The sequence below is a fragment of the Lissotriton helveticus genome, chromosome 2_1 (genome assembly GCF_964261635.1).
Source record: "Lissotriton helveticus chromosome 2_1, aLisHel1.1, whole genome shotgun sequence".
Lineage (NCBI taxonomy): Eukaryota > Metazoa > Chordata > Amphibia > Caudata > Salamandridae > Lissotriton > Lissotriton helveticus.
In genome coordinates this window covers 2,074,899,699-2,074,923,759 of record NC_136059.1, presented here as the reverse complement: position 1 = coordinate 2,074,923,759, position 24,061 = coordinate 2,074,899,699, and the positions used below count along the sequence as shown (strand labels likewise).

General features: G+C 46.5%; 1 protein-coding gene across 6 annotated transcripts in view; it reads right to left on the bottom strand.

Annotated features, from left to right (window-relative positions):
* PALLD (palladin, cytoskeletal associated protein) overlaps positions 1–24,061 on the bottom strand; it is a 1,062,357-nt gene that overhangs the window by 610,943 nt on the left and 427,353 nt on the right. The window contains exon 1 of one of the 6 annotated variants that reach the window (XM_078677035.1): positions 6,098–6,195. The exons of 2 other annotated variants lie outside the window; for them this stretch is intronic. The gene's annotated coding sequence lies outside the window, so the exon portion shown is untranslated. Of the gene's footprint in view, positions 1–5,514; positions 6,196–24,061 lie in introns of those variants that run through there. 3 more of the 6 variants (XM_078677031.1, XM_078677034.1, XM_078677033.1) reach the window with 3 other exon arrangements.

The window sequence follows — 24,061 nt, the reverse complement described above, 5'->3', positions numbered from 1 at the left end:
AGCCCTGGGCAGTTTTCATCACTTATGTTCATGCAGGAGGTGGGAAGGGAGAGAGGAGATATCTGAGTGTTTGCTGTTCTGAATAATTCCCCCATAACTACTCTTCTGCAGTCCTAGGTTACTAGATGTCGAGGGTCTGGTGGGGATTATGGGGATTCCAAATTTCATACCAAATTTATGACATAAATATCTGGGGACTGGCCGTAGCAGGCACTGGGCATTTTCCCGGTGGGCCAGAAGGACGGGACGATTTTGTAGCAGTGCTGCAATATCGGCCCCCTGTAACAAAAGCAGCAGCCCCCCCCCCCCCCCCCCCCCCCCCCGACTGGTCCAACTTAATTGCCAGGGCTGGTTTGTGTTCTCAGTCCAGCCCTGATTTCCATCAACAACTATTGACATCATTCTGAAGGCTTCTGTAAAACCCAATTTAGGTGCAGAGGGGAGTTTGAATCAGAATTACAACTTTCGCAGCAACATCGCGTTGGCAATGTTTTACGCAGTGAAAGGCACAATTTTACCACTGCCGTCATAATGAGGACCTACATTTTTCAAACTGTAGTTCTGACTATGACGAGGCAAACTGAGATTCACTCTTACATCTATGAAACATTAAGAATACCTCAGTACATTCCCCTGTTCACTCTCGGGGTCAGTGGTACTGTAACAATTCTCAGAGTCGGGATGTTCCCATCAAAGAAACATCTCTTAAGTCACAGAGATTCCTCACCTGTTCAGCAGGAGAGTGGTATGGGGGTGGTATGTAGCAGGTGGTGCATCTTGCAGCACACTGTTGCGAATATACTACTAAAGCATGCTGTGGTAGCGCACTGTCATTTACAAACAGCATAATTTCCATTGAAATGGGTGTAAAGTTCATATTGACATGCAGTTTTACTGATGCGTAGTGCAAAAACGATAATTTGTGAAAAACGGGTTCAGCAAATATTTATTATTTGCACGTGAGAAAGAAAAGTGTCTTGATTTGTGTTGATTATCTTAAAATCTTTGTTTCCATCATACTTCATAATTACAAAAAATGGGCTTCAATTATGCTTTCCTAACTGTTGATATAATTTGAAATATGTGTGCTTTTTAGAAACACACTGCCATACTACAAACTTTCTTTTCACGCACAGTGCACCACAGCAACATTGTCAGATTGTTCAATTTACAAAATAATTTTACTTTGCAGTCAGAGAAAGAAAAGTGAATACCAATATCCATGTTAAAAGATTGAACAGCAATTTTTCAGAAGGCACATCATTACATTTGATCTGCTTTTGAAAGCACTGCAAATCAGACAAGATTAAAACGAAGTTTAATAGGCATCTTTGTTGCTCATTCACCTTCTGAACTCCAGCATGATTATTAACCCCCCCATAACCCTCTGCAATCCTACTTCCAATGCCTCTACACTGTTTTCTTAACTCTCAAAAAGCTATCTCCATATGTTTCTGTCTCCCTTCTCTGTTGCTTTCTCTCCCCTCACTGCTCACCTTCCCCCTCCTTTCTCTGCACCGCCTCTCCCATAACTGCACTTACAGCTCTGTGTGTGGAGACACAGGCAGCTGCTCCTTTTCTTCGTCCCTGGGGTGGCTGCATGTAAGTCTGGATAGAGCAACTGGAGTGGATGCTTGTGAATCTGGATAGAGCAACTGAAGTGGATGCATGTGAGTCTGGATAGAGCAACTGGAGTGGATGCTTGTGAATCTGGATAGAGCAACTGAAGTGGATGCATGTGAGTCTGGATAGAGCAACTGAAGTGGATGCATGTGAATCTGGATAGAGCAACTGGAGTGGATGCATGTGAGTCTGGATAGAGCAACCGGAGTGGATGCTTGTTAATCTGGATAGAGCAACTGAAGTGGATGCATGTGAATCTGGATAGAGCAACTGAAGTGGATGCATGTGAGTCTGGATATAGCAACTGAAGTGGATGCATGTGAATCTTGATAGAAATACAAGGCCTCTTTTGGCCAAAGGCACACCACGAATGGGGCAACCGTGCATTATATGTGGCACGGCAGGAGTGGTTCGCAGTTCCGGTGCGGTGCGCCAAAGGGCAGAGGGCGTGGCCAGTCGCTTAGTGATATTGCGGTGACATCGTGGATCTCACTGTTGCGGTGCAGCATGGGGGTTGTGGTTTGAGTCCCGCATCCTTTTTTTTAAATGGGCGAAATTGTGGTTTATCTGTTTTGGCTTTCACTGCTCGCACACTCATCACCCGAGGCTACGCCACAGTGGGAGACCTGCAACCGACCGCACCTTCTTTCTTCAACGTTCAACCCACCAGACCCATAGGTTATGTGGTTTGTTGGGTTTTGTCGATGTTGTTATAATCTTGCCTTTTATTTTCAGGTTTGTGCACGTTTTTCAGTTGCCTTTTGTAGTATTGGGGCAGGGTGAGTTCATGGTTGGCAGGCATTTTAAGGTCATCCTTGCGAATTATTAAGTAATGCATTCATGATAACTTTGTCTGTGGTACCTCAGACTCAGAGGGGTGTGCTTGCAGCATTTGATAGAGAATCTGCCAGTGAAAGAGTTGCGATGGTTGCTTCGCAGCCCTAACCTAGCTCCACATGCGCGGTGGCACCTTTTGGTACATGGGCCCATTGGGCGTTGTAGAGTTCAGCCCGTGCCAGGGGATCAAGGCATGGCCCAGTTGTACAGCCTGACTCTATCATGGGTGTGGGGGCGCCTTAGGCGTAAGTGCCCAGAGGCGAGCTGGCCTTCCGTAAGTGGCTTAAGAAACCTTTAGTGTTTGATCACAAGAGGAGAGTCTTAGTGAGAGATGCTCAGGGCAGTTCCATATAACTAGTGGGTCCAGGAAAGGTGAGGGGTGACCTGGGGCGAGTCAACCAGAAGCTCACTGAAATCGAATTTATTGGGTGGTAGATTGGCTCGGTGACTCGATGTATATCTGACTCTGTTAAAGACCTGACTGGATGTAAACTCATGTAAACAGTTTTGAAGTTGTTGCTTTAATTTCTCTGACTTTTGCTTGACTGTTACTTGTTTGTTTAATGTTTTTTAGAATAAAACAAGGCTTGAGATGTTAACAAATCTCTAACCAAAGAACGAAGTGAGGTCTCAGGCTGGGTCATTTGGGGGGGGAGACCAGGTGGGGTGTGGGGGTACTGCACTTGGAGTCATCAGGCTTGGCTGGAGGGACTATATGTGTCCCACCCACTTATAGAGAGTGTGACACAATCTCTGAAAGAGTCAATATGTATTTTATACTATGTGCAGCTTTATTGACATGGAATACTTCAATCCATCACCTACAAGGTGTCTATCACAGACCGCAGGTGAAAGTTGTCCTGACAACGGCTTTACACCTTTGAAGGTAAAGAATCTGCATACACTTTCACTGCTTCTCAGTGAGTGTTGTGCAGTCAGTAGTACACATTGCTTAATTTGTAAAAAAAAAATAAGTGCCAGGGCTTTCATCAGGAGGCTACTGTAGCTTGCACCAGACATTGCTCCGCCATGCTGCCAATGATAGTAATAACAACACAACTACTAACCATCACACTCTGACAATTGTGACTATTTGGACTATTCTAGACCCCCAAAGCTACAAGAATGGCTTGGGCGTCAGGTAATAGTCTGTTTTAATGTATATTGAATTAATAATTGACTGTTGTTGTGGTCATCTCTAAATTAGCCAGACAGCGCTATCTTGTGGCAGACTATCACAAGCATTGGTGTTGACAATTAAGTGCCGGTGCCGAGCACTGGAAACCGCCAGCACAAATTAAGCAGTGTACACTGTGCATAAACATTCAGCTCAACCAAGGGCATGGTAGGCACAGCTGTTGGCTAATTCATGTTGTGAGGGGAACATACAGCAAAATCTATATTTCAGCTAACAGCGCCAAGCATGCTGGGACTTGCAGTCCCATAGTCATAATGAGAAATGGGGAACCTACAACTATCACCATGGTTAGTGGTGTTGCTACACAAACCAGGACTGCCGAAAGTCAACTACACACCAGGGAGCAGTTGACAGCCATGGGTAGTACTCTTTCTCTCCAAAGAAATCTGCGTAGGAAGAAGTACCAGGTCCATGTTGGTGCTACAATCTGGAACCCGCTCTTCATTTTTTGTACCATCTCCATACTACAACCACTTCACAAAAATAACACAAAACACATTTTTTTTTGTTCGAACGCCTTCCCACACAACGGCCCGTCCACATATAGCCGCCCTCTGCATGCCCTGCAATCTAGGGTAACCGAGCATAAGTGCTACTAGATTGTGCCATCCTTTGAATCCACGCCATATAAAATTAATACAAACTGACAGTGCACGGCTTCTTGGCACTTTGCCAACAACTCAAATAACCAGTCAAGAGCAGCACGTTCTCTTTACCAGACAGGTGGTAGTGCAGGAGACCAAACGAGGTAATAGGACTGACTCGTCAACATTTACATGGTAAGAGACAGGACTTCCCCCGATGTATTTTCCACAGGAATAAAGCCCACAAACCCCCCTCCCACTGCCCCCCTTCCACCCAGCTCCAAACCTCACCAGGAATGCGCTCCTCTCCACGCTGTATTAGGTTGCACTTGTTTCCCCGGGTAAACAAATTGTGCTAAATACAATGCTTACCAGGCGCTTCCCGCACTAATGCACTGGCGACCCAAAAAACTGAAACAGGAATTTGAGATTTATTTGGTTCTGGGGATTAGAGGTCGGGGAAAATATACTGTAAAAAAGAAGTAAAATGGAAACGTGCTGGCTCGGGCTTGATGTAAATAGAGCCGTGGAGGCGGCCTGCCCGCTGCCTGGGTTAATGATTGGCAGACACACACCCTGCACAGTGTGTGCCGCTCCTGGGTGACAGCCCCTGAGCCAGCCACAGGAGCCCAGTCAACAAACCAACGCCTGGCACACAGCAATGCAGTTTCAAAAGAAACCCTTCCTTGTATTCAGGCGCGGTGCAATGTTATTTAAAAGAAACTGCCTGAACTCAGTTCATTTTCTGATGTATCCTGCAGAGTCTCGGTGCCACATCCTGGTATTTTACACCAAACACTGGTAACGTCTGGCGCACCGCTTTCGACGGTCACCCGCCCACAGGAGCATTTTCAGTGAGAGGTGTCAAGCAACAAGTGGCCATAAATTAAATAAACACACGCAGGTGTCTTCGTGCTATTTCACGTGTTCGCCGCATAGCGCTCTCACGCACACACGTGTCCTTCAAAACACTACCTCCTTCGAGGAGCTCCGTGCCAGTGAACACGCTGCCTCTGTATAGCCAGAACTTTAGAGTAAAAATGCGTACTTTTAATACATTATTATCCCAAAGTATTTTAAAAGACCATTCATCTAAGTGCGTTTCGAGGTGGCATCAAATGTACAGGTCCCTCTCTGTGCCCACACAGTACTGTGGGTGGTATTTGAAATCTTGGGGGGTGGGGGATAGTCCTGATCCCGTACATACTTCACGATCCCCCGGCAGTGCCCTGTACCCGGAGCTCCTGTGCCCCCTTCCCGAGTGCCACTTACCCGCGCTGCCACCTGGGCACCTCCTGCCGCCCTGCACGCGCTCCTGCCGGGAGTGAATGAATAGGTGTGGGCGCTGCCGAGCCCCGACCGCTCACTGGCAGGCAGCGCTGGAGATGATGAGGACGTCCTGGCGGACTCCGAGGAACAAAAGCCCCCAGGCGAGGAGGCAGCGGCTTCAGCTCTGGTCTCCTCCTGGCTGCTGCCCAAGTGAGGGGTAGCGCCTGCTCCCGCGCGCCGAGAGTGAGTGACTGGCTGTGTGTGTGTGAGGGGGAGCCCGCGAGTGTGGTGGCAGGGGAGGAATGTTACTGTCCAAAAATAACACTCATGCAATAAGGTGGGGGACCCGTCCCCCTCCTCCCTGCCCCTTATCACGTGCGCCGGGACGTCTGTCTGTCCGGGGTTTGATCTCCCACGGCGGAGGTAGGGCGCAGGGAGCCCCCCTGCTTGTTCAGCTGCAGCCTGGCCGTGTGTGTGTGAGCGCCGGGACTGACCCACACGCACACCCCGGGCGCGCGGGCACCGTGTGTAACTTCCCTCAGTGTGCCAGGGAGGACATTCAATGCTTCCTTGATCCGGCTCTTACCTGCTGCCGGCGCGTGGGGAGAGGCTGCCAGGTGTGCACGTGAGCAGGTAATGGCGCAGTGCAGGAGATTAAAAGCGAGCAGTGTGACCTGGGAACTATAGAGGCATGGATCCGATACAGTCTTCAAGGCACTAGCTAAGGTGTTCTTAAAAAGAATTATTTTATTTCGTCTGGTGCCTACCCTCGCAGAAGAAAGGTGTCTCCTCTAATGCAGCACATTGGAACATGCTCATCCGAATTTCCTGCACAAACAAATCCCGTTCTTTCACAGCCTCTCCCCACCTGGCGTCCCGTTTCCCCCTGGCGCCAATTTTTATTCACGTGTATGACACAGTGCTTTTCTTAAACGTCTTTTTCAGACGAATCAAAAAAATCTTCTAAAACTTATTGTAAAGCATGCTTCAGAAAAAGTATTTACATTCTCGCAACACGTTTCAAGAACGTGACTCCATCAGGGGGTTTCGTCATCTAAAGTCCCAGGCTGCGCCTCACATCCTCAAACTTGGTCCACAAACCTGAGATGAAGAATGTACGAGCCTACTTTTACCCATTTACTTGTATGTCAAGTCACATGTCTTCCCTCCACACGATTGATCCGAAGGCCTCTCCTGTTTGGTCCCACTGCGCAACATGTCTCATGGTCTTGGACTGCCGGCCACCTCCCCCCTTAAGACACTGACTGAATTACCCAATTCAACCAGTCAACACATGGGGGTCTTTGGAAGTCAAGGGGGGTACAGGCCCCCCCCCCTGGCCGTATTTATTAAAATATAAAACAAATCAAAAATTTTAATCAAATAAACATTTCTGACAATTATTAAAATGCACACTTTTCAGAAGATTAGATTGACATCCGTTTCGACATGGTATGATGGGCTAACCTTAACAAATAGCTAGTACAGCGTGTTTCCTAACCGAGTCTAATCATCCTGAAAATTAAACTGCATTCTAATATTTTTAATAAAGTCCTACGGCAAGGTCGCCAACCGGTGTCAGATCCTTTTACAGCTGCGCTCCCACGTTGGAGATGCGCATGCGCAACCCAGGGCACGTTACACCCACGTGCGCTCCCTGAACTCCATTTAACCATAACAGGAGGGCCCAGACACTCGCACACCTTAGTGACGTCATAGTGTTGTGAGGGGTGGCTACCAGCCTGAGGAAAGCGTAGACTCCCTCCCCCGCACCCTTTAAAACGGGATATCATATCCTGCCCCTGAAGTTCTGAGAGAGACCAATGGCCCCTCCCGCGGGCGGCCCCTTTCGTGAATGGGTCCGCCCCCCCGTAAGGACCTTAAAATGCTGCTCACCGATTAATGACCTTACCGCCAGACACACATAATAAATACGACATTGCTATTCTAAAAGGAAAAAAGGCCTAAGGAGAAAATTGTTAATACACAGCAAAGCACACAACATATACATATACACATACTCCTGTAAGCGGAAAAAAGGCCTAAGGAGAGAATTTAGTTAAAATATCACGACACTGCACAAAATATTTACATCTGTTCTACCTTCCAGTAAACGGAAAATACAAGGCCTACTGGATCAAGCCCCCTAAACCTACAGTCCGGCACATTGACAAACCTGATACTTACCATTTGCCAGGCCCTAAGGACTGCTACCAAGGGATGGAGGGTGGGGAAAATTACACGGCCCCACGGTGGGGCGAGGAGCTAGCCTGGGAGCGCGGGCACAAAGAGGCCGCTTCCCGCGCTCCCCAGGCTTTTAACCCTTTCGCCGCCGCGGCCCCGCCCCCTCGCCCCTGAAGCGCACAACTACTTCCGGGGCGAGGGCGCGGGGCAAGCGGCCCCGAAAGGGACGGGGTGTGGGAGGGGCCGGGCCCCGCCATGCTTGCGTGGGGGCCTATTGGCCCCCCCTTGTATCATGGTCTTGGACTGCCGGCCACCTCCCCCCTTAAGACACTGACTGAATTACCCAATTCAACCAGTCAACACATGGGGGTCTTTGGAAGTCAAGGGGGGTACAGGGCCCCCCCCTGGCCGTATTTATTAAAATATAAAACAAATCAAAAATTTTAATCAAATAAACATTTCTGACAATTATTAAAATGCACACTTTTCAGAAGATTAGATTGACATCCGTTTCGACATGGTATGATGGGCTAACCTTAACAAATAGCTAGTACAGCGTGTTTCCTAATCGAGTCTAATCATCCTGAAAATTAAACTGCATTCTAATATTTTTAATAAAGTCCTACGGCAAGGTCGCCAACCGGTGTCAGATCCTTTTACAGCTGCGCTCCCACGTTGGAGATGCGCATGCGCAACCCAGGGCACGTTACACCCACGTGCGCTCCCTGAACTCCATTTAACCATAACAGGAGGGCCCAGACACTCGCGCACCTTAGTGACGTCATAGTGTTGTGAGGGGTGGCTACCAGCCTGAGGAAAGCGTAGACTCCCTCCCCCGCACCCTTTAAAACGGGATATCATATCCTGCCCCTGAAGTTCTGAGAGAGACCAATGGCCCCTCCCGCGGGCGGCCCCTTTCGTGAATGGGTCCGCCCCCCCGTAAGGACCTTAAAATGCTGCTCACCGATTAATGACCTTACCGCCACAGGCCAGGTAGTTAACCGTCTATCTGGCCCCCCCCCAGAACACACCCCTTCGAGAAAGATCATACTCTCCCTGCAAAAACTTCCACCCATGCCAGGATGTTTCTTATAAAAAGGGCATTCCCCTCCTCTGTTAAGTGAACCCCGTCCCGCAGGTAGAAGTGCTCCCCCCAGATGCAACCATGAGGAATGGTCTGTAAGACCGGAGTTCTAAATAACTTGTCCAGCTTGTTGTTGACCCTCTTTAACGAGCTATTCAACGCGCTGACTGAGTTTCCCCCTCTCCATTGCATCCTTGGTATCAGTTGTGACCATACTACAACACTACCTGGTAACCGCTTCGCTAGCCAACCTGCTGCTGATATAATTTCTTCCAGGAGGACCCTTCTACCCAGACCTGCCAGATCATTCCCCCCTAAATGAAGGATCACCGCCGAGGGAGGTGTAGTATGTCGTGCTAGTAAGTCCGACATATAGTCCCTGAACTGATTGAGGCGGAGCCCCCCCCTGCCATGGAAGGAGACCGTGCACCCCCTACTCTCCACCCTCTGTTTGCCTGATCCTGCAAGAAAATTTTGGTTAGCACGCTTGACATATGAATGCCCCACTACCCAGATGACCACTGTCTTCTGTCTGTCCTCCTGGTTCCTCCATGATGTAGATAAGTTGCCTTGATGATCCATGGGTAGTTTCCGTCCTGCGTCACAGGCCCGTGAAACTGTAAATAACCAGAAAAACAGCAGGTATTAGCAATACTCAACATGGCGGCAGCTCTCACAACATGTGCAACCGCACGTAGCGTTTATAAGCGCTTGAGGACCATCTCCCAATCCTTTGCACACTAGTTGTGGTCAAACCCCTGGCTGTTGCTTCCGTGGCTGCCCCTATCCGGAAGGAGTGCGTCCCAAACTCTTTGTGGTTATAACCAGCTCTTGCCATACTCATGGCTAGTACCCTCTGGAACTGAAATCTGGTCAAAGGAGTCCCATCCCCATGCATTAGCAGTGACCCCACACACTCCTGCGCCCGCTGTCTTATCAGTTCCTCAACATGTGTCACCGGGCAGCAGGGATTGTTCCTTGCACGATGTAACGCCAGGCTTTGGCCCCTAGCTTCCTGATCAGTTTTAGATTTCCTGATGCTGATCCACATAGTGTCGCCCTTTATGCTGATATCCCGCAGCTGAAGGCCGCCTATCCTATCACCTTTGTTGGCCGCCACCAGTTCACCCACCCTGAATGCCCCATAAAATGCCTACATAAACAGGCAGGGTACCTTTAGCGTGTTAATTCAGCTAAAATATCAAAACCAGTCCACTTTAGCACTTTGCTGCCATTGTTTTCACTAATAAAGGGATTTTTGGCAATAAATCACACATAAACAGGCAGGGCACCTTTAGCATGCAACTTCAAACAAATTATAAAAGCAGTGATATGCGGCAATACATCCCAACTTAAACATGCGGGGCACCTTTAGCGTGTTAATTTAGCGTAATTTTAAAAAACAAGTCAACTCTAGCACTTTGCAGAAATTGGTTCGCTAATAAAGGGATTTCTGGTCTCCCATCCGGCTTCTGCCCTAGCTGTGCCTGCTTCACTTGGTTTCACTGATCGCGCATCAAATTGGACCCGCCTGCACCCGGCCAATCGCACAACCCGACAATTAGCAAACTGTTCTCGGGGCACTCGCGTACCTGCCAAATGCTTTTAATTGTACCCCGCACAATGAGCAGCCTGCAGCGCGCTCACCCCAATACCTTAATGCCGGCTCTTCCGCACGTCCGCTAAGGCCCCCCCACGCCCCGCACAATACCTCGTGTCTCGTTGACGACCCTTTCCTCTGTGCCCGGTCGGCCCGGAGTGACCTCGCTCCGCTATCCCGGATATCTCTTTCCCTGATACGCCGCTGTAGACGCCGAAAACCTCGGTCGGCCTGGGTGACCTCGCTCCGCTATCCCGGATATCTCTTTCCCTGATACGCCGCTGTAGACACCGAAATCCTCCGCAGGTCGGCAGCACACACACCGCAGTTCTCCGTCGGCTCCGTCCGTAGGTCGGCGTCCACGACGATACACCCACTGCAGTCCTCGAAATACCAGGTCCTGAAATCACAAGCGGCGCCTGAAAGAAAGAGTAACCTGCAAAATAAACAAAAAGAAAATTACACGGCCCCACGGTGGGGCGAGGAGCTAGCCTGGGAGCGCGGGCACAAAGAGGCCGCTTCCCGCGCTCCCCAGGCTTTTAACCCTTTCGCCGCCGCGGCCCCGCCCCCTCGCCCCAGAAGCGCACAACTACTTCCGGGGCGAGGGCGCGGGGCAAGCGGCCCCGAAAGGGACGGGGTGTGGGAGGGGCCGGGCCCCGCCATGCTTGCGTGGGGGCCTATTGGCCCCCCCTTGTATATCACGTTGGACGGCCTGCTTATCCTTGTCTTTCAGTTCTACATATTTCACATATGTGGGTGGGCTTAAATGTTCAGCAAGAGAGCCCTCGAAAAATAACAGAGTTCAAACAGAGAAAGCTGCCGCAGTAATATCAGGACCAAACAGGGGCGTAGCTCGGTCAATAAGATGGGGGGAGAGGGAAGGAAAAGGGAAGGGGGAGGAGGGGTGCTTCAGATTTTCTGACATCAGGCTGGTATATGTTTAAATACATTATAGGACAAGGAGGGTGCATGAGAGGGGCCTAAGGCGCAGTGGAAAGGGAGATGAAGGCGGATTGTTAGGGGTACTAAGATCGAAAACACCATATTTTGTAAAATAACCAATAAAATTATGACTTTCGAAACAAAGAGGGAAGAGTGTGTGTGCGTTTTTGTCTGTGTGTATGTAAAAATCCTTGGTGAAATCTGACTGGCATCTCACAATAGCCGGCTGAAAGCCTCGGTACTCAACATTTTTTCAGAAAATACATTTATTGTAATACCCCAAACACACCCCTGAAGCTACGCTCCTGGGGCCACAGGCAGGGCACACATACCAAGCTGAGGCAACAGGTGTATGAGCAGATACTCAGCAGCAGCTATAGCAGCAGGATGCTGAGGCTAAGCAAGGGAGTGGTTCTGCCTGGGAATGCAGACGAGAAGACAACATGACACATTACTTTTAAGTTGGGGGACAGTCTTGCAGCTAGATGAAGAGGAATAGGTGCTTCCGACACAAGTCTTTCCCCAGGGAACACACATAGCCCTTATCTGTGACAGTTTTGCTAGAGGTGATGGAACCAGCCTGAGTGGTTGGTGGTAGAGATGTTGTTCTTGATGGTGCAATGACCAGGACTGTACATCAACTAAAATATCATGCCTAGTACATCAGACCAGATTTTCTCATGAACTGAGAGCCAATGGGGCAGCATAGACACATGTCCAGCCTCGTCGCCCTGACCTGGATGTCTTACAGCCACATACTTTGCCTCTCTAAGATGAACAGCTATTTAGTGCTGTCAGAGTCAAACAGGCACCAGTGGCATAACGCAAAATGATGGCCTCCCCCCGCAGAATGTAATGAGGGGTCCAGAGTCTCCATATCTCACATTGATCTTGAACCGAATAGGGGTCCTCCAAAGGGTTGGCAGCCCCTGAAAGGCAAGGCACCACCCCTGCGCAGAAGGGGCTAGGTGAAGATTGGAGGAGGAGAGAAAGGGTCTATTCATATTATTAATCCCGACTATTGTTGGTTGCATTTTTACGTCAATGCACCTAAACACAAGCCATCGCAATTACAGATTGGTGCTAACACTACACCGCAAACCCTTTTAAGCTGTTCAACCTATAGTCATACCAAACAGTCATCTCACTGAAAAGTGGCTGTAAATTGAAACAGCAAAAAACCTACTTCTTAACCCTATATCCGTTTGTTAATCTAACCCTAACACCGATCCTGACTCTAACCCTACCAAAACATAAATATGGCCCTAAACCTAATCTTGACCTTTACAGTGACCCTTGACACTGACCTTAACCCTACCTTATTTTCGGTCAGTTATTTTCAGTGAGCTGTACTGCAACTAACTTGTGTTTCAAAGCAAAACTTGCAATGAGGTTGATTTCCAGTGAGTTATGTAAGGTGAGATGGCAGGGTACCAGGGCTGACGTGTGACCTCATTCCTAAGGTATAGAGCATGATCAGGCCTATCTCAGATCTCTCAAATCAGTCTTTGGGTGGATGCTGCAAAAGATGCAGGCGATGAAGAGGATCCAATGATTAGTTTAGATTTGTGTAGGAATGCTTTGAGTCTGCACTGTGCTCTTCAGCCTCTTACTGTCGAGATGTGTTCAGTTTGGCATTACAAGGTGTAATACTAGGTATTACACCTGGTATTACAAGGTGGCTGAGTTATTGATAGAAACACAGAGACAGCTGTACATGTCATCATAATATTCTTGTAATCGGCTGCCATTGGACAGCCAACAATATCAACATTATCTGCTGTTAAACCTCTGTTTTAAACTTCTGCTTTCTTTATCAGATCAGACAGCATACAAGTACCTCGTAGTCCACCGCCATGTTCCAGTCATTACTCTCTTGAGATGAGCCCACCTCCACAGACCATAGTACGTAGTCCTACTTCTCTTTCTCTTAAGGAAAAAGGACCCCTCCCACCAAGGATCACCCACCGGAAGACTTCCTCGGTTGTCAATCTTCCAGGAAGGCATCCTTGGTCTTGTTGTTAGGGCTGTTCAGTATTACGTTGTTTTCTTTTTATTGTAAGAGTCTTCTTTTTTGTGTTTATTGGCCAGTTTGTTATGGATTGCAAGTATTTCCAGAAACCAATCTTTGGATTACCTTTGAATCCTTCTGAGCTTGGCTCGTGAGGGTAAGCAGTTCCATGGTTTGGAATTCAAGGCACAGCTCTGATATACAACCGCAACATCACAAAATGAAATGATGGACGGAGTGTTGAAACTTTTCAAACACTCACCCACAACCCGGCAGCTTCTGCCCATGTCACCTCTGACTGAGCACAATCACACTTTGTACACCTGGCTATAGATGAAACAGAAATAACAATATAGTAGTAACAATCTGTATGTCATGAAAATAGTCAGAGCTGAAGAGAGGAGGAGAAATCATTTCAGGACGAGAACCCTCACTCACGTGAGGTGTCATGCTTCATCATATGGGTTTCCTCCTCACACTTAGATGGAGAGGTCCAAGGTGTGGGCTGCGACTCCTCTAATGGGGAGTAGCTGAGGTGTTTTCTCAAAGATCAGCAATGAAGATAGGTGGCGAGGGGCAGAGTGCAAAAAATTGATAATTGTAGTGGTGAGTAAAATATCTCCAAGGTCCAATTCAACTTTATTTGGTGGCCTTTAGGATAAGGTTAAAAAGAGGACAGGAGATTAAGCAAATCTACACCTCTGACTGAGCACCATGTTCTAGGTGAATGCTTCTCTTCATAGTACCTGCACATGGAAGTTGGGGTGCAGAACCATTATAGAAATAGGCTGTCCTTGCAGATGCTGTTAGGATGTGTTTCCTTCTGGTTGCAAGAGTCAGACCACATTTGGGGGGTGGCACAGGACAGACAAAGTTTAATGGACCCCCAACTGTGGTAGTTGACGTTGTTTGCCTCTGGTATCCTAGGTTCTACCTTACTATGACTATGGAACTTGGGCCAACTCCACCTACTTGACAGTAGTGCGAGCAGGCCAATAAAGGCTAGTGTGAGGGCAAGTGCTCAGAACTCAACAGTCCACCAACAAACATAATAATAATCAGATTCAAGAGGATGTGGCTCTCATCAGGACAAACAACACAACAGCCTAGGTTTATATAAAAGGATGAGGCTGGGTTTATACCAAAAGTATAGCTGCTCTGGCATTTCTGAATTTTCAACGGGCTGAGCAGCGTGTGTTTTTCCTTTCAGCAATCCTCATCAAAGGAGTGGACAATATGACAGGAAACAAATTCAGAAGGATTCCTTTATTTCCAAAATTATGTTTCAGTCCAGTAATTTTCGGGGTCAACCAGTGATAGACACGTATTAGCCTGGAGACTGAGTTCTCCACGTCCAATGCTTTGTTCCAGGTCCACAGAGGAGGAGCTTGGGTGATCAACCATTCACTCAGTCTCCTCCGCCTGCTTCCTCACCCTTCACATGCTCCACAAGGTCTTCAAATAGCTCCCCGTCAAAACTAGAAAAACCATCACGCAAGCCCTAGTCACCAGCCGGCTTGACTATGGCACTGCAATCTACATAGGAATCACCGCTCATCCTGAAGAGACTGAAGACCATTCAGGACTCAGCAACCAGACTAATTCTCGAACTAACTCCCTAGACACATTTGCATTACCCCGCACCTCAAGAAGCTACACTAGCTGCCAATTCAGAAGAGATACCAATTCATGATGCTGATTCACACCTGCTAAGCCCTGCACAACCAATGTCCAGAATACATCAACCACTGCATGAACTTCCACCAACCCTCCAGACACCTATGCTCCACCTCTCTCCCCTTCACGCTCACCTCTAGCATCCGCCAATGCAAAGGTGGCGGTTGCTCCATCTACTACCTCGCTGTGAAGTCCTGGAAAGACTTTCCCCTTCACCTCTGAACCTCATTTTCTCAGCTGGAATTCAGGAAAAGACTCAAGACCTGGCTGTACAACTGAACTCCCTTCCACTGCTAGGTTCTCAGCGCCTTGAGATCCTCACTGGTGATTAGCGATGCTTCACAGACCCTGTTTAATTGATTAATTGATAAGATGCAATGATAGAGGTCTCCTGTGTGCTCACCCCTTCCCCCTATTCTAAACGTTCTGGCAAAGATCAGGAAGGCGAAATCTTTAGTGATTGTTTTACAATTCTGGCCCTGCTCTTCCTTATTTCCCACTTAGTGTTAGAAGTTGGCACATCCAGAATGGGTGTTTCCAACACTTGCTTCTCTTTTAGCCTCAAGTCTGAGCCAGCCAGTGTTGCCTCACCAGCTTCACTTGATGGCTTGGAGGTTAAGAGAGTAGATCTTCAAATGAAATGGTTATGATGGAAGTTGGAGAGGGCTGTGCAAGCTTCAGGTAGACATTTGACTGCAGTCTTGCTGGTCACTTTAGAAATGTTGTACAGAGAATAATGTGGAACCATCCATTAACAGGGGAAAAAGTTAACATTCTTTAGATTATATAGGAAGTGTTTTCTTTAGGCTTGGCAATAGCTACCCTGAGACTTTAGCGTACTGCCATTAAGTATTTCAGGGAACTGCAGGGTAAAGTTGGCGTCCTCAAACCTTGCTTAGGCGTTTTTCTCTTTCTCGTCCTGCAATTTGGAGTTTGGTGCCCTGAATGGGATTTGTTTTTAGTTTTCACAGCTCTTCAACAGCCTCCCTTTGAAGCTTTATCTTTGGTATCTCTCCAGGTTCTTAAGTGAAAGGTGTTTTTCTGGTGGCAATTACTTCTGCGAGAAGATTGGGAGAAATAGGTTCCTTCTCTTGAAGTCCTCCTTTCTTCTGGACAGGGTGGTTTTAAGATTAGGTTCATCTTTTAAGTCTAAAGTCCACTCATCTTGACATTTATTTTGTCTGAGTTCATGCCTAGCTCACCTGCTCCAGAACAAGCTTCTCTACATTATTTGGATATGAAAAAGAGATGTTTTGATTTATTTGGCAAGGGTGGTTTCTTTAAAGGGGGAAGTCTTTGTTCAATATCTTTGGTCTGGCTGGGAGGAGATTGAAGCCTGCTGCGCCTATGCAGAGTCAGTGGGTAAGTTCTACTACTGTGACAGTCTCTGCTGAAATTTCCTGTACTGGTAGGGTTCAAAGGAAACATGTCTTCATCTTGGCCAGAAGTTCAGGGGGCCTCCATTTTAGAGATTTGTCACATAACCCCTTCTACTTTTGTAAATCCTTACTGTATTCTTTGGGGAATTGAAGGATGTGGTGATTTTGGTTCCTGAGCTACTTCACCTGTTTCATAGAACAAATTAATTTCTGCACTTGGAATTAAATATTTTTCAGTGATGCACCAATACATTTATCACATGTTTATTTTTCAGATGAAAATGTTTTAATTGCCCATAATGCTTTGTTTTTGCATTGTTAATACTCAAAGGAGTAATGCATGGAACCAGAAAGTGTACGAGGAGATAATGTTTTAATTACTAACCATTCATATCATTACTCCGAGCTCAATCTTCCTCATTCTCTGCCTTAGCAATGAGGTTCTCAGTTATGCACCATTTGAGGAGGAAAGTCTGAGGACAGTGCAGGACGTCATCCCGACAGGTGGTCCTTTTTATCCACCTTTGGTGTAGTGGGGAGCGTTATCTTTCTTTAATTAAGACAAAGGGAAATAGGCCAACGCCGTGTTTGTCTGGGTAGGCGGGCTCACCTCATGAGCTAATGACTGGAATGAGGTAAAACGAAGAGTATTGGAACCACCGATTAGCAATTAAAACACTATTAAATGTGAGTGCAAAGTTGGTGCTTTACTAACTGTGATGAGCTGCATGAGCAGAAGCCAAATGAAACGCTCACTCGTTACAGATTAATATGCAATTTTTGCTGCTGCACTTTATATGTGTCAATCTTATGATCCATTTGTTAAATAAAATTAGAGGTTATTTTCATAACCATTTGTGCTGCTCAAAGCGTTAAATGCCTATTTCAAACGGGCTCTCCCGCCAGGCCTACAAAAACCATGGACATACAAATAAATAAATGAGTTAAAACCATGCCCACTGGCCGGCTCTGACTATCCATGGTTCCCCATAGACTGCTGCAGAAGTCATGCCAAGCTACGAAAGTGGTACATGGGATAATAATAAAATGTAAAACTTTTTTTGCTACAAAAGCGGCTTCATAGCAGGATCCTTCGCAGGCCTCGGCCTCAGTGATCCTTTACATTCCAGCCCTCCGGACCAGAGATGTATGCTCGCCTGTAAGTGGCATCCGTGATCCATACATCACACAATCAGCTGTGCTCATCGCATCTCCCGCCTGCCGGCTCCGCTCTGCAGCTGATTGCTAAACCAGGAAGGGGCATTGAAGGAAAACATATTGCCTCGCGCCGCGCGCCTCCTGAAATATGGACCCGGAAGGTGTCCTGGCGGTGCAGCGGCAGCGCCGGGCTCCAGACAGGTCGGCTCACCCCGTCACAGGAGAGCAGTAAACATGGCAGACGAGACCCCGGGAGAGACGGATGAGGCCGCTCCCGTCGGCCCCCGTTATCAGCAGCTGCTGCGAGAGCCTCTTCTGCGCAATACCAGAGTGATCTGAGGGGAGCACAGGAGCCGAGGGGAGCCCTGTTATCATCTCGCTTTGGGAAGGAAGGAAGGTACAACATGGAATATATGCAGTCAATACACTTTTAGACTGTTTTATCATTTCCCTCTTTGCGTACCTGAACGCCACTGCTAGAAAGAACACGTGCAAGGGGTCACTTACACGTGCATTGAGCACGTGCAAGTAAAGACGGGCCAACTGCACAAGCACTCTTCACCAGGGAAGTTGCATGCTTGACCAAAGGGGAAGTTGCATGCGTGACCGGAAGTGCAGTGGCACGTGTACATCTATGTGCAGCTTAAGCACGGCGAATGATGCAAGGAGGACTAGGGTCCGCACTACAGTGCTCATCCATTTGTCTTGTGCTTTGTTCTGCTTCACTTTTTGGCCACCTCAGAGCACTGTGGTTGAAAAGTTTGCAAGAACACGAAACTGGGTGAAGTTAATAGTCCAATTGGATACAGTGCGGGTTCTCCTACAATATGTGCTTCAATGGCTATGCACGCTCAACAAGGAATTCTTAGAAGACGACCCCCAATAGCTCAAGTTTGGGCATTCCTTCTAGTGCCTGTAGTAAAGTTCTGCCCTCTGGTCTGGAGCCCAGGGTCCTCCCTGCGTTTCTGAGTGCTCATTGGGCGATTCATTTCTCATTGGGGAGTGCCTATACTGCTAATATAGTATTGCCAGAAGGCTTATTAATAACGTAGAGAAATCTAAAGCGCTGATCATTGCATCCACCGGGAACCAGTACAATGCTTTCAGTGCTGGTTTTAAGTGGCCAACCTATCACAGTTAATGACACACTCTGGCTTCCTGGTTTTGTAACCCTTGCAGCCTGTTGAGGAATTTCTTTGAAAGGCCAGCATCAATGTCTTCCACACCTAAGGCCCTGCCCCAGAGACACGACCAGCAACGTGCTCGGACATGTAGCCAGCTCCTACACCAGAGAGACATATGATGACTGGCTATGGCGGCAAGCCATTTCACCTCCGTTTAAGGAGCTTAAAGGCAGCTCATGGTACAGGTTTGAGCTAAAAACACTTTCGCCCAAGATCCAGGAGGCTTACTCCTGTATGCGCATCTGGCATAATTCCCGAAATGCCACTCTGAGCGGCACGTTTGCATCTTGGTTCTCGCTGGAGTTCCCACGAGAACTTGGCATCTTCAGGGTGAAGTTCCACTACAAAAGGAGACTGCTCCTGCTTCAATTCTACTAATAAATGCCATTTTCAGCTGAGGAGAAGCTGATGGCCATCGAGCAGCGCAGGGAATTTTCATTGTGCCAGCATACTGAAAACCATTTGTTTTTGCATTGCTTATTTAGAAGCGCTGCAAGTAAGAACGTGGTCAGTAGGTCTCCAGCAACACAACTGGCCCTCACTGGCAGTGAAACTGGCCCCCACCATGCCAGCCCAGCAAATCGCCTGGTGCCCAGGAGGCCAGTCCAGCCCTGGTGTTGGCATGAGGTGCGAACTAAAGGAAACTATTATTTAGGGGAGGTCCCAGAGTAGTGTAGTTAGAATATTATGTCTTAAACATTGTTTACACAAATATCGCCCAACTGGAGTTAATAATATAAAATCTAAACCTAATGGGGAAATAGGTTTGTAAACAATATTTAGGGCACAGTATTTATGTCAGACAATATTCCAATATACAATAATCTGTGCCAGTGGAAAACACAGGATTCATTGTGGAAGGCTTTGGGAGGACTGGTGTGTGCAGGCAGTGTGCCCCCCTCCACCATTGTTATCATGGCATTGCCTGTTTTGTAACTAGAAGTTTATATGGGTGTTATTGGGATGCATTTGTAGGTACATCAGGTACTATTTTTTTTTTTACAGAGTTTTATATAGCGCAAACTTGACCCGAATCGGGTATCAGAGCCCTTTACATAGCACCAATTGTATTACATAAGGACACATTCATTTTTGTTACACAAAATTTTCTTAGGCTATATGAGAGGGAGTATATCGCCTTAACCGCGGCGGAAAAACCGCCGCGGTGCGGGAGTTCTGAAGAGTGGGCGGGGCTGTGTCGGCCGTTGGCCGACGGCAGCACTAGGGAGTTGGCCGACGGCAGCACGCAAGGGGATATAGATGATGAATAGTAGGCTTCAGGGATGACTCCTGTAGGACCTAGCAGGACACCTTGGTCCTAGAGGCTTCCACTTACCTAAACTTTGCTTATTTCCTGTGGCTGAAGAGAAGGATCAGGTCCAATCGGTGCAGATCCACACACTTCTATCCACTCCTTCTGCCCTCCCAATGATACATTGTGCTGCACATTTTACTGGAGACAGGTGTGGCAGATACAATTTCAGAGAACAGGCTCCTTAAGGTCTGTTTACTGTAATGATTACGTAGGGTATGTCTGTTGTACAATTTTCTACTTTAAAACTCATTACTCTGAGTAGAAACAGAGCAGCCATAGATGTCCACATATTGAAATTAATTCACTTATCTCAAGGATGGTAGGTTGGAGCGTAAGCAGGCTACATGGGTTAGGGTAACCAATGAATACTTGTGTACCTGGCCTCTGTTTGATACTTAGAGGCCCATTTACAGGTCAGAAGATGTGGGGCATCCACCAAAAATCAGCAGATGCCTTATCCACCAACCTTGAGGTTTCCTCACTTCATCTAGAGATCGGTAAAACCCCAGGGTTTTCAACAGCAGAGTGGCACCTGGCATCAAAGTTGGCAATCCTTTACTTTGCAGTCTGACACCATAGGACCACCAGAGCATAGAGATAGTCACACCGCTATATTAAGGGTGGGGTGACAGTCACTGGTTAGCCCAACCTAGGACACTCATGTAAGATAGGATAGTCCACATCGGGGAAAATAATTAGTCGCCATGATGCATAGCGAGGACACTTTCTGCACATGAGCGCCATTCATTTTCATGAGGTTCAGAAACACCCTACCACTTTAGAAGTTTATTTGTGAACTACAAAAAAATAAGTGGTGAATGCATGGATAAAACATTACACCTGCTTGGCATTCAGCTCTGACTTAAGTGTAACTACCAGACATGTGGATACTATTAAGGCAGAGAGAGAACCAGCAGGCAGGCAGGAATCTCTCAATATGGTGGCCGGACTTGAGGAGTGGAGGCCAGGATGTCCTGTCAGGGTCTAAACGATAACCTGAAATATGCAGGGAATGTGTACAGTTCTTGTGCGTTTTGTTCCCCACTCATCCTTAAACGTAGTCTCCTGTGGCCTAACCATGGGCAAGAAATAGTAACTGCTTATAATACATTTTGCACAGTACTTTAAACTTATCTAGACAAACTATTTGATGTTTAGGCAATCTGGCTTCCTCTTTCTCTAGATCTTTAATGAAGAATTTTCAACTGTATGGTTTGATGTACCCCTTTTGTGCCACCCAGCTGTTTTCAGATTTATGCTAGGGATCTTCCAATATGTGAGCAATCCCATGCATACAGTGAGTCATATCCGCAATTTAATGTTCGCACCACCTGACTTGGCCGTGCCCTATAATATTGGTCCTCTGGTTTGGAGCAATCATTTTGCTGTTCAGTTCACCATCATCACAGGCAGTGTTTCTCCCCTTATCTGTCCTCAGTCACAGTCTGCCCCAGAACATCTTTGAAACAAGCTGGGCATTAAGGGAACTGAAACCAAATTGCAGTATTTACAGACCTTTCCTACCTTCCCAGCAACGAGGGAACCACTGGCACAAGTCTTGGTTGGACTGTCTCAGGCATTCCTTGGATCAAGTCCCCTCTCTCCCTGGAGAGATAAACCCACACCAAACGAGCAATCCAATAGTACAATTGAAAACTGAAAGCATGGACTCTGTTATTGAGACATGCTAAATATAAATAGTGGAATTCTCTACAGTCCTTGGTCTAGCAGGTTGGTCCAAGTCAAAAGAAAGGCAACCGTTCTTTTCACTAGGACCACACAGCTAGACAAAGGACCACAAGGACTTTCAGGCTCGGTGTTGATTCCCTGAGCGAGACACCTTCTAATTCAAATACTGGCGATAATTTCTCGCCTTGAAAAAGCCCTATGCCTGCACGCAGCATATGTGGCGAAAACGTGTTAGCTGGCCCAATTTCTTAAAGCAAAGTCAGGATACTGAGAATAAATTATTCTTTGATTCCAGCTATTGTCTTATTGAATACTGAGGATGTATCTTACTAAAGGAACTTATAATATTTTCAACTGTCTACCCGGCATATATCGTATGCTTCATGTACTGGTGGGTCACAGGGTTGTTGCCCACTTCTTGGGTATGACAATCTCCACCTGAATTAATCAATTCTAGGTAGCTTTGTTCCCAGGCCATTACCCCTGCCTTCTTTGACCTAAATACAAATACCGATTTAATTATTCTGAAGAACTCTGCCTTACCTTCCATTTTCGACTAAAGCAACATAAACTTAGCTTCCAAATGGCCAAATCACTGTATTTTAGCTGAAGCATCTGTCATGCCTCGAATTCAGGAGGACACCTCTTGTAGTAGTGTATGGGATTGGACCTTCTTCAGTTGTATCCCTCCAACAAAAGATTTCTGTGATAGGTGGGATTCTTACTTTATTTGGGGAGAGGATGTGGCGTAATGACCAGAGCTGTCGACTTTGAAAGTGTAGAACCAGGTTTGAGTCTCGGCCTCGGCTCAACATCCTGTGAAATTCTCCCTGTACCAAAGTGGGTAAAATTGGAGGCCACTGAGCTGTCAATGTAATACCATAAGACTTTCTCTACATTCTTATTTCAATTGGAATGGCAGGGCTTATTTATTAGTCCTCTAGTGGCAGTGTAACGGGAATATCTGGAAGTAATAAAATCCTGACACAAGATTCTTGCTAATATTATCCTGAAAAATCACAATAAAATATTATGAACGTTGGTTAGAATTCGGCTTTGCGTTTCTGTGTCAATGTCATGGTTGGTTCAGAAGAGGCGGCTTTTGAGAATAATGTCTTAAAATCGACACATTGAAAAGACACTCTAAATGTGACCCACATTATGCTATACTCCTTAACTGAATTGCAGATTATAAATCCATTAAGCATTTACAAGTTCAAAAGCATTGAACTCCATAAAATGTGAAGTAATTGGCTATAGGGCAGATCTAATGAGTATCAAAGTAAAAAGAAAAATCAACAGCTTAATTTTCTGAAAATTGCCCCGGTAAATTGTCCTTCCATCCGAATATAGCTAGTAAAAAGTGAACGGAATACATATTCCAATGTCATCTGCAAATCACTTGGCTATTAATTTGTTTGAAAAATTACATTCATTTATGAAATTGCAAACAATCTAGGGAAAAAAGCTATTAATGATATAATTGTATGATTTTTAACACGTTGTATTATAATTTGCTTTTTTCTTAACAAATGACAAAGACACTTATATTTCGTCTCCCAACACTGGGCTACATGCTGCAGCATCATCAACGTAACGTGTAAAGCTGCGCTGATCCAATTTCTAAAAGGCATAGTTAGAAGAAACAAACAATATTACCATAATAGTCGCTTGCACTGAAGAAAACTACTTAGTGTGGTAGTGTGCTCATTGTGAAAGAGCACAATGCTGTCAATCACCGTGAAGTTAGCCAATCGCTAAAGTGGTCTGACCTATTATTTCAAGCTGTAATGTGCAGAAGAAAAATGTGAATCACATACACTAATGGATGAAGAGGATTGGCTAAAAGCCCCACTTAGCAATTTTATTACACGTATATTTTTAGGAAAATCAAAAGTTGGAGGCTAACGCCAAACCTAATAGCAGGTAATCCCCATCAAATATTTCCAAGGTAAGTGAGAACTTTTTTATGTTTTCTCAAAGATACTCATGAATCAGATCACCACCAGGCAATAAAAAAATGCTTGGATTGCAACAATCAAAATAACTTTGTGTTTTGCAAAATATCCTCTTCTAGAAGTTATGGCCCATGTAGATTTTATACTAAAAAACGAAAACATTTTAAGTAATATGAAAATATTTGCTTTGTGATCCAGGTGCTTGCGGTGTTCCTGACGCAGCTGCCTTCACGGCATTTGTTCTACTTGAAAGGACGAAGAGGGTGAGCTATCTCGGGTTCCAACAACTTGTGAAACAAAGAGTAAGCTGTTCCCTTGTCTATAGTGCCCTTTCATTCACCTTTGACTGCAGGTACGAAAGTTCACGCT